Source organism: Cygnus olor, chromosome 13, assembly GCF_009769625.2.
Source record: "Cygnus olor isolate bCygOlo1 chromosome 13, bCygOlo1.pri.v2, whole genome shotgun sequence".
In the NCBI taxonomy this organism is placed as follows: Eukaryota; Metazoa; Chordata; class Aves; order Anseriformes; family Anatidae; genus Cygnus; species Cygnus olor.
In genome coordinates this window covers 5,630,973-5,644,081 of record NC_049181.1, presented here as the reverse complement: position 1 = coordinate 5,644,081, position 13,109 = coordinate 5,630,973, and positions in this window count along the sequence as shown.

Below are 13,109 nucleotides of genomic sequence, written 5' to 3'. Positions count from 1 at the left end.
AGTATACACCCCCACAGAAGGATTTTATTAGGAAAAACTTCAATCATATGCAAAGTCATATACATACTTCAACAGAATACAAAGTGACACAACAGACTGTGAATTCTGGTTACAAAAAGGCATAAAGAAGACTTCATCAGGTGTATTGACTGTCCACTAACTTAAATATCATTTATTTGAATACATGCACTGCATACATTCCTGCTCTAGGGAGTTGCTTTTAGTCACACCTCCATCCACAAAAATGCAGACTATGAAAACCCCTTTAAAATACCACCCCAGCCATCTCAGGGCAAAAAGAAATGCAATATGAAATCTTATGCAACAGGAATACCAATTTAGAAAAACAGTCAATCAATCAAACAAAAAATGCAGTCATCCAGTACTTTGCCATGTTATCAGTCTCCAACTAGGATTTTCACACATGCAAGGATAAAATTCAAGCAACCAATGACAAGTTGAAAGAAACACTTAGCATGTAAAACAAGTAAGCTGCATGCTGTACTAACATACTGTAGACAAAGTACAATGGAACCACACTGAAAGCTGATCTATATAACTACATATTATTAGAACAGTTATCTTACCCACACAGGTACGGTCCCTTATGACACTGCTTTTTAAAATAAACTTAAAATAGAGTAGGTGAACTCTATTCTATGCACATTTGTCAAAAGTAGGTTAGAGATTTTCATAATTAGCACTCCCTCAGATTGTCATTTCCTTCACTTACAGTCAAATGATATTCAAAAGAGCGACTGAAATACTTTCATATGTTCAAAGTGTTGGAAATGCTTATTGCCTCTGTGATCCCTGTAAGTGAGTGCCACCTTTAGTGAGGACAAACAAAAGCTTTTCTGAAGCAAGTTTTGACCTGTGCATAGGAGGTAGTGATCATTAAATAGTAATCAAACAACAACAACAAAATGCAACAGAAACAACCATTATGGCACGGTGCTTTCTGCAGTCTACTAATACTGAAGAACCTCTAGAAGAGAGACAGAACCAGTCATTGGATTTTTACTCACTCAGAGCTACCTCAGTGGTTGATAAAAAGTGCTCCCCGTTAGTTGCCTAATGACTCCCAGCAATAGGTTGGGAAAGCAAAACTTCAGAAGGATTTAAGACACACAAAATTGAATCACAAGAGCACTGTGCATGGTACCTTGTGATTTAGTGAAATAAAACCATCCCTGAACATAGCTGTAACAATCCCTCAAGTCAACAATTGAAAGAAAAGCCCTTTTAAGTAGCTGTTACAGAAAACTCTACAAGACTTCTCTAAACGTACGTATCCATATGATCCTTACTCTAGATGCATGAAAAATTGCATTAAAAGAAAAAAAAACGGGGGGGGATATTGATTTACTCATGTAGAAAAGCTTTTATTCTTATGGTAAATCACTTTAGAAGAATGAGCTTGCAGACACAGATTGCATCTACTTGAATTCTGAAAGTATCTGGACAAATGGACAAATTGGTACAAAACCAAAAGAAAACCATAATTTAAAATCCCACTTGGTCTGATTTCACATTGCAACTACTGTAGTAGGGAGAGATATCAGCAGTTATCTTATTGCAAGTTTTATTTATTTATTTATTTAAATCAGGAAAGAAATCGTGTAAAATGGGCTCAAGGAGAAGATAAAATCTAACCAAAAATAATTAGAATATTACCTCTGTAGTTCTGGAAATAGGATCTTTTTCTTATTTTGCAAAAAGAATGTGATAAGCTGAGGACTTCTTTGGAACAAGATAACATAACTTTGATTTTTTGATTTACTAGATTTTCAGCTGCACAGAAACCCCTACATGGAAAATAAGAGTATTCTGTTCATTTCTATATCTTTATTTCATCTTGGTTTGCCTTAGGTATAAAATGTTCCAGTTTTCTATGGATCTTCTGTACGTGTGTAGCATTGGAAATTGAATTACATGTTTAAGAACTTCCCACAAGGTTTAATTGTGAGTTTTGATTGTTTTGCTTTCTTACCTTCAAGTGGTTAATCTTAATTTTCAGTCTCTGCAACTATTTACAAATTGTGCACTTTCCCATTGATGGGATAGAAATACAATTGGTAGAAGCATTCCAGTAAAACGTCACAAATATTACACGATCGAGTACATTTTGGAAAGGATCAGAGAAATAGATTAGAAAAAGATAGGAGCCCTTGTGCTTCAAAGCTTAAAATGCCTGCAGGTATGGGGAGAGGTTTACCACTGCTGAGTTTGGACATATTCTCTTATCTGATCTCAAGCTCTTTTGACAAAGGAAGGAAGACACAGAAATGAACTACATGTACTAAATGCATGTCAGCCATAAAGAAACCTATTAGGACATACATTAAGCAAAATTTCCACCGACAGCAGTGCAGGTATTTGGATGACAAGACCCACACCTAGTTCTACTTTAAAGAAATGTTGTAACTATTTCTGTCCTTTTAGTATGGCCTTGAAATGACACAAAATGAGCATATACAGACACAAAGACAGGTATAATACAGAATATTGGATCTTCGTGAATTATGGACGAAGAACTAGAGGTCCCAAACACATCTTCTTTAGTTATAAATGTCATCTTTGAAGGTATGTTTAGAAAGTCTGTATGAATGATGCAATTATAGTTCAGAAATAACAGTATTTTCTTTAGTTATTGAAGGTAACCAAATGAGCCAGTAATAAAGTACAAGGTGAAAAACAAATACTCTGAATAATATGTACTTCATGTGCTAATAGTTTCAATATATATTCTGCACCTATATCTAACCCATGCTTGGAGTCATATCCTCAGAATACCCTTTGTTGGAGTGTTTTCATTAAAAAATAATAATAAAAAATTACTGCATATCTCACTCCTGCACTATTGTAGTGAAGTGAGTAGGAAAATCTTTATTGCTAATTTTTATTTTCATTAGCCTTCAGTGCCATCAGAACTAACACTTAGAGGCTTTTCTTGTGAGGTTTACCAGGCAAGTTTACTTGAGACATTATTTTTGTTATGGCCACTGATCTTAAATCTGCACCAGAGTGCTTACCGTCACTCCATCCATTCTGTAAAGTGCTTCTGTGACTATTTAACAGATTCATTACTTCAAAAGGAAAAATAACTATTATTCGACTCATTCTTATCTTGAATACCTGTCAGCTGTCCTGAATGCTTTCAGCTTAGAAAAATATAGGATAACAGATAACATAGATTTTTCTCATCCTTTCACTAGGATAAAATTGAGTGACTTTCAATTACATTATGAAATGCATGTTCTTTAATTTCACTGCACTGAATGTGCATAGAATAAGGTACCTCAGAAGAGCCCCTTAGCTTTCACAATATCATTTAACACTTGAACTAACTTATGTTAAAGAGTTTGTGCCTAAGAATAAAATACACCAAATGCCATATACATACTTAGAAGTTTTCTTTTTTTATTATGTTTCTAATAAGAATCATCTTAAAAAAGAAATAATTACAGTATTCTTTTAATTATTAATTCTAAGAAGATATTTTTATAATCAATTTGCTAAAAACTTACTTTTTGCAACTGCTGAAAAATATATTTTTGCATTATCTTTTTCAGAGTTGTGGTATTGTACACTACATGTATTTTTTAAATACTGAAACATTACACAACTTCTCAGAGAACAGCAGTAAAGATGTGTTGTCAGTCATGTGCAGTGAAATGACAGATCTGGAATAAATTTTTACTTCTGTAAGCCTCCCATCACTCACAGATTAGACAAATCCAAACCTTGATAGTTCCAACACCTCAAACTTCCAAATCTATATTCACCAGCTACTTTGTCTGTTAACATTTGATGACTTAGTGTTCTTATAATTACTGAATGTTAAGGACAACCTGCCTTGAATTTTGGATTTAAACCAACAGAGATTAAAAGAATTCAGTGGCACACTGAATAAAGGCTGTGAAATCACTTTGCTTCCCTCCACAATTTATTTCAGTTTATGTAAAATGAATTGAGTTGATACTGCTTTCCATTATTGGTGTTAAAGAACTGCCTCCACATCAGCACAGTTCCCTTTCCCATCATCCCTGTGACATTTTCAATGACAGAGTAAAACATTATTTCAGCCAACAATTGCAGCTTGGAAGAGAAAGGATGCTGCAAGTCCTGAGTGACAATGAATTGTACAGAAAAACTTGCAGTGTGTATTTACCATAAAGCAATCACTGCATTTTATTTATTTATTTATTTATTTATTTTGTGAAATGCTATAGTCAGGTTAGTCTGTCTTTATTCAAGGAGCCTACAATAAGATTTATTGAAATAGAGTAAGGTAGTAAGAATATACTCTTTCTAACTAAATCGTGTTACTGAGTATTATGTTATCAGTTGCCAACCTGTTAGTAAAGTAACAATCTTATACATTCATGGCATAAACATTTTAATATCCTTACAGTATCACACAAAGTACCCTTAAAGTTAGTGCTCGGCCTCCCTATTTGATTACAATCACTATCTACATTAAAATGTAGTTAGAACTATAACAATTTCCTGTCATGTTACTTTCTAATGATGGTGTACTCTGTTCATCCTTGCTTTTTTAAGCTTCAAATTGTGTAAGGCACAACATATACAACAACCTCTATCCTGCAAATGACTTGACATGAATTTCCTTTTTTAGTATGGATATATTTTTTTTCTCACCCTTGTTGGATTTTTCAGCTGCAATGATGTACAAAAAATCTGAGCACTGGAGCAGGTTGCCCAGAGATGTTGTGGATTTCCTTCCCGGAAGATATTCAAAAGCTGTCTGGACACAGTCCTGGGTAATGTGCTCTAGGGAAATCTGCTTGAGCAGGGAGGTTGGACCAGATGTTTCCTGAGGTCCCGTCCAACCTCAACCATTCTGTGATTGTTATGAATATAAGGGAATGGAGGGGAAGAATGCACATGATTCTGAATCACCTGTGCTTGCCATCAGATTTCTAACTCTTTGATCCTTATCTGTCTTCTGAAAAGTAATTCAGAGAGGCAGATCATTACATGACTTAGGTAAGGTTTTGTAAGACATGAAATTTCTTTCAGTTTTACACTCCACACATCTGTACTTCTGTCAATCAGTCTGCTCTTGCTTACACTCTATTTAAGTAACTGTCTAGGCCACTTGTCAAAAAAAAAAAAAGCGCACAATGATAGTTTGGATTTGGGTAGTATCCCAAAACCCTCTTCCTTAAAAATGGGTGTGATTAAATTTGAAATGAAAGCTTCATCAAACTTCTGCTATAAATACTGTGTTTGCCATAATTTAAGACAGTTCAAGATGTTATCAACAAACTAGATAAAATTTCCATTGGCCTATTAGTAGTCATGTTGTATCAGTCAAACCCAGGTAAGCCAAAATGCGCTTGAAATCTATTCTTACTTTTACCTTAAATCCTCTTTATTGGTTTATAGGCTGACATTAACCTCAACTTATGCATAAGCAGTCTGCTGCTTTTTCACCACATTTAATTTGTAGTCCTAGTTTGTCTTTAGAATGCTTTGATGCCCTTTGTGTTCAAGTATTAAAACATGCATGGTGAGTTTTCGTGGAGGTTATTCTGAAAGCCTTCCTTGATATCTTTATGTGATAATTGTGGGGGAAAAAAAAAAAAAGGCCAAAAAAAAAGCTGTAAACTCTGCTTTAGAACATTTCTTCAAATTATTTCAGACGGTATTCCTGCACACTGTTGCTACCAACACCACTGAGTGCATTTTTTCTCAGAAAGTACTCCTTTTATTTTTTTTTCCTGCTCAGATTTGCTTGTAATGTTCTATAACTCTGCTGCAGAGATTCTCCCATAAGCTATAACCAATACCAGGACTTCTACTGATGTTGGTTGTGGCTGTGCATGGTATTGCTCAGAAAAATTATGAGAGAAATAATGTGACTGTTTGCATTTTGGTCAATTACTTTAACCAGCTGGACAGAACAGTTGGTCATTTGTGTAGGGACCTTTCCTTCTATTTATGAAATGCTTCTGACATTTTGAAATCCTTATTGAGCAAGAAACATCAAGCATAGAAAGAATATAGAACTTCTGCTCTTCTTTGGCAGTTTTTGTCCTAAGTCTCCAACCTGGTGTGTTTCCTTTTCAGACATTCTAGATTTCACTTTATTTTATTGCAATCCATAATACCTCAAAATAATGCTTAAATAAAATGTTTGGTCCTTCAGTCTTGCCGTGTTTGAAGGTGTTAACTCTCCTTGCAGAAATACCATGTTTATCTCAGTAATGCATGTTTCTGACCCCAACAGAAGTGTTGAGAATTGCACTCGCTACACTACATCCCATTATTTATAAAGTTGTACTAAATAGACTGGATAGTTTTTCAAATATAATTTGTAAAGCATTTTTGTTTGCCTGACAAAACCACAGTGTAAGTAATTCACCTTTCCCACCCTACCCACCACTTGAAATGTAAGTGAACGTGTGCACACAACACACATCAAATCCTACATTTAAGAGCCACTGTCTATATTTGAACAAATCCTATCTAGCTGCATAGATAATAAAAAGAAATGCTAACCGACTGCTTGTGAGTAGTTGCCATCCAGAATTTATCCAGAAGTTGAGTATAGAGAAAATATGCTTGTGTTACACCTTGAATGAATCTGAAGTATTTTAAACACAGAAATACATGTCTAGGAACAAAACATTAAAACTGGAACAGTTATTGACCAGAATTTGTTTTTCAGGCAGAATGGTAGCTCTCATTTTACAATACTGCTACTGAATATAAACTTTGAATGTTAATTGCTTGACTAATCAGCAGTAGCAAAAACAGATTAATGACTTTTTTGTGTGGTAGTGTATCATACTTAGTACTAGACGGAGAAATTTGGAACTGCTTGCAGAATAAAGGAGGATGAAGTGCTTTTAACATAACTTAAAGTATGCTTGAATCGATACTTGTATATAGAAAATCAGTACTTTCTATTAGAAGCTTACCCTCCTCCCCCTCCCCCTTTTGTTTTTGGCAGTCACACTTGTTTGCATTTTTGTCAGTGGAACATAAGCAACAATTGCAGGCTGCTACATGGCTAGCTTTCCTAAGCATATACTTGTTTTCTGAGGACATAGCACTGCCTCAGGAATGATTTGTAAATTTTTTGTAATTCAAGAACACCACTGCTATTGTAAAGTGGTAAGGGAGTAAACTAGGCATTTTATAGTACCAATTGGGCTACTATTTGGTTTTGATTGCTTTAAAAGAGTTGTCTTGGTTCTCCAGCTTATTATTTATTTATTTTTTTAATCCTGGTAAAACAATATGTGTATTTATGAGCATTTTTTTTTTGTTTGTTCAACCTTAGTACTTTTTTTCTTTTTTCTTTTTTCTTATTTGAAATGCATAATTCACTTTTGTAAGTGCAAATCCACAAATGTGATGATCTGAAACTTTTTATTGGAGTTGAGTGGTATTGGTCATTGTGTATGTTTGGAGAATGCGGGTGCTTTATAATATGAAATACTGTTGAGGGCATCTTCCAAAGCCTGACTCCTTTGCTTCACAGGAGACAATTATGTCTGAACCTTTGTGGCTTAAAGCTTTTGTCCTAAATTAGGTCTATAGTCGGAAGTGTCTGGGAAAACATCTTCTTTGGGAGCATCACAAAATATGTTGCCATAGTTAACAGAACTCTTCCTAACTTCTGAGGACAGAACAAACATAGCAATTGAGAATATGCTATTAATATTTAATAGTAATAATAATATATATATATATATATATATATATATTTCTGCTAGTATGCTTTTAGCCAAAGATTTACCACTTAGGCTGAAGTTTGCTTTTCCTATTTAGTAAGGAACACATCATGTGACCTGGGATGGTATTAAAATACTCAGTTTTCCCATGGCTTATTCAGCAACTGTCTTAAAACAAAGTGGATTCTCTACCCAGTGCTTTACATCAGCATTACTTCTGTCCACGGAGCAGCCTGATTTGGGAGGTTGTTTGTTCTGTACAGCAGAACATGTCTGTTCTGCAGCATAAAATGTCTGTTTTGCTCACTTTTCCCCAGAACAGGGAAGTCCCACCAAAGACTTAATTTTATGAGCACAGTTTGCTGATTATTCTTTTATTTATTTAATTAATTATTTATTTGGTACCTGAGGCACTCACTAGATATCTGTGCACCATTAAGTCAAGTCCCCATTGCTACTATGGAGTGTTACTAGTGCACATAATTATATCTACTCTGTGTTTAACAGCAGGGTTCAGTCTCAAAATGGATATGTTCAAAAGTGATGTTTCCTGTGGGCTACCTTATGAAGATACAGTACTACATCAGTAAAGCACCTCTCCATCTGTTAGAAGGTGCTCTTCACTTGCTTCAGTTTGTAGAGGTTACTGCATTTAATCCATATGCCAGTTAGAAATGTTACATTACAAGCAGCAAGAAAGAAACTATTGACTTTGAGCTGAGCAATGTAGCAATAAGATAATAAAGAGGACAATGCAAGGTGGTAATAAGTACATCATCACAAAGGAAAATAAAAAATAATAGCTGAGTTTGATTGGCTGCTTCTTCCCTGACTGGGACCTTAAATAATGTTTGCTTCTAGTGAGAAGTGAGTGTTTTGCTCACAGAAATAATAGCTAATACAGGCACTCAGCCTTCTTTGATGTGTAATTTAAAAATCTTACTATACTGATTTACAAACATCACTGACTTTTGATGTTTCCTTTATCTATACTAAGTTTTAATAATCTGTATCACAATTTTCTTCCTCCCAGCCCCCAAGCTCTGAAATGGATGTTTGTTTCATTCTGATGAGTTTCTGATGTATATTACGTGTGTATTGTATAACACTGGGGTGTTGTAGTGGCAAGACAATGAAAGCAATGTCATCTCTGAAAGTACTGAGAAAAGTTCAACTTATTTTGAAGCAAAATTAATTATTTCAGAATTTACTTCAGTAGTTGTTGTTTTCTCAGAAGCCCAAATTATAGTAGGTACTGTACCAAGTAAGGCTGACCTACCTTTGAAAAAGTTTGAAAACAGTGCATGCAATTGGTCTTATTTTTTAATAATACGAGTTCACCCAGCTATAATCTTACTCTGTAAAGATAACTGGAAACCTCTGTTATGATACAGGGAATGCCACTGGTGCATGGTTTGTAGTTCCTGCAAGTTCCACCTCCCCAAAACCTATTCCTGGCTTTAAGTGTGTTAACCACAGAATGCAGCTTGCCAAAAATGTTTTATTAAGAGGAAATGAATGCTAGATGTGAGCAGGTTGCAAAACTAAAGCTCTTGTGCAGAATTATATTATGCCCTATACCTAAAATAGTTGCATATGCACTGCAGTGTCTACAGTTAACTCTATGTAAAACTGATTTGTATTGGAAGACCAGGAGTGTTTTTCATTGGAAGTTTCATTGGATTGTTTAAAGAATACTCAGACTGTAACTGCACAGGAGTGAGGACTATCTCCTCAGGGAGGGTTTTCCCTGCAGTTTGGTGTATGGGCACATTAATGTGCATGTAGTTCTGGTGAAGAACTGTCCAGTACAAGGAAAATGCTAGCTATTGACAGTTATTTCGGTGCAATTCCTTTCTTTTTGATAAGCAGCAGTAAAACCAAAGCAAGACAAAATCAGTCTATGTTCTATTGAGTGGGATGGACAGGGTCTTTTGGCAGAATAATAGGCTTTATTATTTTCTTTTTTTTTAATGGCCCTTGGATAAACTACTCAGTAAAAAAGGATAATGAAACAGCATTAATCTGCCTGCCTCACCGATAATACATGTGGATCTGAAGAACCACATTAAATTCAATTAAGCACCTATTTGTTGCATCAACAGAGTCAAACTTTCATTTAACTCTTGATCTGACCTTCTATAGAAGGACAAAATTTTATTCCAAAAGCTAGTTATCTGTGTGTCGGTACATGTGTAAAATTCAGATTAGATTTTGGATTAGCGTTTGCACCATAAACTAGTTTAACATGTAGTTTGTAGGCTCCCAGCTTTGTTTTTCATTTTGTGACCCTTTCTTGTTAAATACATTGAATCAGACCCTAGGTTGGGTACCCAGCTTCTAAGCCAAAGTTAAGTGGCCAGCATGAGCCACTTAATGGAATACAAAGATAACTAATTTTGAGCTTCTGGCTGCTGTTAATAAAGCTCCAAAGTATTTTTGCATGTTTGTAACTGTTTACCTGCTGCAAAGACGTAATATTGACCAAAAGTAGATTGGAAGGTTTGTTTTCTGAGTTCCATAAATTCCATCCATTTCAACTGCATGATACAGTCTAGGCAGCTGCCTGCAGAGCATTTTAATAGTCAAAAATTATTCTTTTGTCTGTAAAGATGAGAATAAAACTGAAGTAAAACCATAAAAGGTCAGTGAGTACGTTTGCCAATTAAAGTCTACTCTGGCATGATATATTTTGCAGTTTACAAGGGAATTATAGATTTCCATCTCATAATTGTACACTGTTCTTCACAGCAATTCAGTTCCAGGAAGCTTACTCCTTTTACTGTCCACATGACTTAATGGGAGAACAACAGGTGATCACTTATTAGTACTTTGTACGCAGCAGTGTACATGTAATTTCTAAGGATATATTCTTATGCACTGTATAGCTTAATACAGTTTTAAAATATGAACAGAGTTTTCCAAGGAAACTTGGTTTTAGTTTTAAATGAAGATACTGTTTAGATGCAAACAAAATTCATCTATCTTTAACTTATGTACAAAGGTAGAAACAATTTACTAAAGGCATACTTAGAGCAAGCTGAGATAGTACTGAGCTAGCCAATGTAGTTACTAAGCTAACAGAAGTATACTGAATTATATTTTTATCTACAGGCCTACTCACACTATTGCAGAGTTGAATGAGTTCAAGTTTTTCCTGACTTTGAGTAAAGGCTAATTTAATGAGATAGAAATGAAAGGGTTTACAATTTATAAATAAAATGTTCTTAAAAGCAGAATGCCTGTTTAGAGTGTAGGAAAGATGAACTTTATTTTAGTGGCAGAATGTTTACAAGACAGAAGACTTTAACTGCAACTTCCAAGCGCAATATGCAAGTGGAATTGAAATGGACCCGCTAATACTGTTGATGACACTAAGAATGAAGGTCTAATTCTGTAAATTTTACTGTAGAAATGAATCTAAATGAGTAAATGGGCAGACAAAGAAAAGGCGGTTGCTTTCCCTCAAGGGACCTTTCACTAAGAGGGATCTTAAATCTACAGTTTTTTTTTTATTGTTGTTGTTGTTGTTGTTGTTGTTAAAGAGAATATTTAATAAGTGAAACTAAGAGAAGTATCAATTGTATAATCACATGCATTTTAAATTTGGGATATTTTGGAAGGAACAGTAGTGAGATGGCTCAGCTAGTACCAGTTTTAACTAGACTTGTATTACTATATGGTCCCAGTTTTAAACTGAACACAATATAAACAGATTGTGGCTAGGAAGGGAAAGTGATGGTACAGAGAAATACTTTAGAGATCATTTCCCTAACCATCTTGTTTTGTAATGCTAGTTTTGATTTCAACAGCTGGCTTGGATGAGCTGCATAACAAAACAAATGTATCCCAAACTGTAAGACTTTGTAGCAGATTTCATGCTACTGTACCTAGCAAAGACCTAAATGCTGCAGCCTGAAGTGTCATATTTCTTAATAAGGAAGGCTTATTGCTTCAGCATCTTTCAGTGTTGTCTCATAGACTTACTTCCTACACAGATTGACAAACATGAAATAAGTGCTCAGCCCTTCCATCTGTTACTTTAACTGAAAACAAAGAAAATACCAAAAACTGTGATGTTGTAACTGATGTCTTGTTGACCTGTAAATCTCTAAATTAGATACAGAACTATACTAACAAACTTAAATCAAATATTATTTTTTCTGCTAGGTGTTTCCATACATTAAAGCCATAAAAAACCACTTAGCTGTTTGGAGTAACCACTCACATGCCTGTACAAACAGACACATACTTTTTTTTGGTAACATGCACTTATAGAAGGCTGGTTACTGAACTATTTGGATTCTGACTTTATGAAAATTGCAATTATACAAACCCATAATACTAGATTCAGTATGGCAATGGAGAGAACTCTGTTGCTCTGGAGACCGTCTTCCTGGCGTCAGTTCTCTTTGTATTGCCTCTTTAAATGAGATGTTGCATTTCAGAGGATGAATGTGGTAAAATATTTCTTTGTATATTCCCCTAGTTGTTAATAAAATAAGATCGAGGAATTCACTGCATTTCTCAGCTAAGACTCATCCTCTTTATATTCTACTGTGTTAGTAGTAGTTTTCAGTTTTATTTTTTAATAGTACGTACCACTGCTGTTACATCTACCTTTTCTATCTTTTAGCTATCTTTTAATAAAATGAGACAGGGGTGTGGTTATCGTGAGACTATACTTCTGGAATAGAGTAATAAATGAAGTCTTAATAGGGAGCTGGAAACACTGGTGATTTATGGCTTTCTGCAACAGTCATTACGCATACACATCTATGAGTAACATCCCATAAATTATATTACATGCTGTAAAAAGCTATAAATTGTCATTTTTTAGTGTAAGTTATTACCATTAAAGACATTTATTCCTTGCTGCTGGTGTGAGTTTCTACAGCTTTCTCACCAATTCCCTGAGTAATGAATTCAGAAACTGCAGGAAGGAGACTGAGAAATGCAGTGGCTGATTAAATAGTGCAATTGACATAAAGCTGTTAAGTCAGAGGTTAAACTACGTAATAGGGAAAATATGATCTATTCACCTGGTAGCATCCTTAGCATTGAACGTTTCCAAATATCATTCAGATCAACTGTATTATTTTTCTTCACTGTTAATATATGCCTACTGAAAACTAGAAATGCTTTTAAAATAATGATACCACTTTATACTGAACAGTCAGCTACAGGAGAATGAAGATAAGCTAAATCCTGGGGAACAATTCAGTGTCTCCCATTGACCTGCCCATCATTAGAATTTGAAGCAGTACCTCAGAGGAAATATTGCTGTAAATGTAGGAAATACTACAGTACAGTAGCAATATTTTTACAATTATGTTACAATACAATTTTACAATTATATTGCAGTACAATTTAAACATTTTTATGTGAGGAGCCATT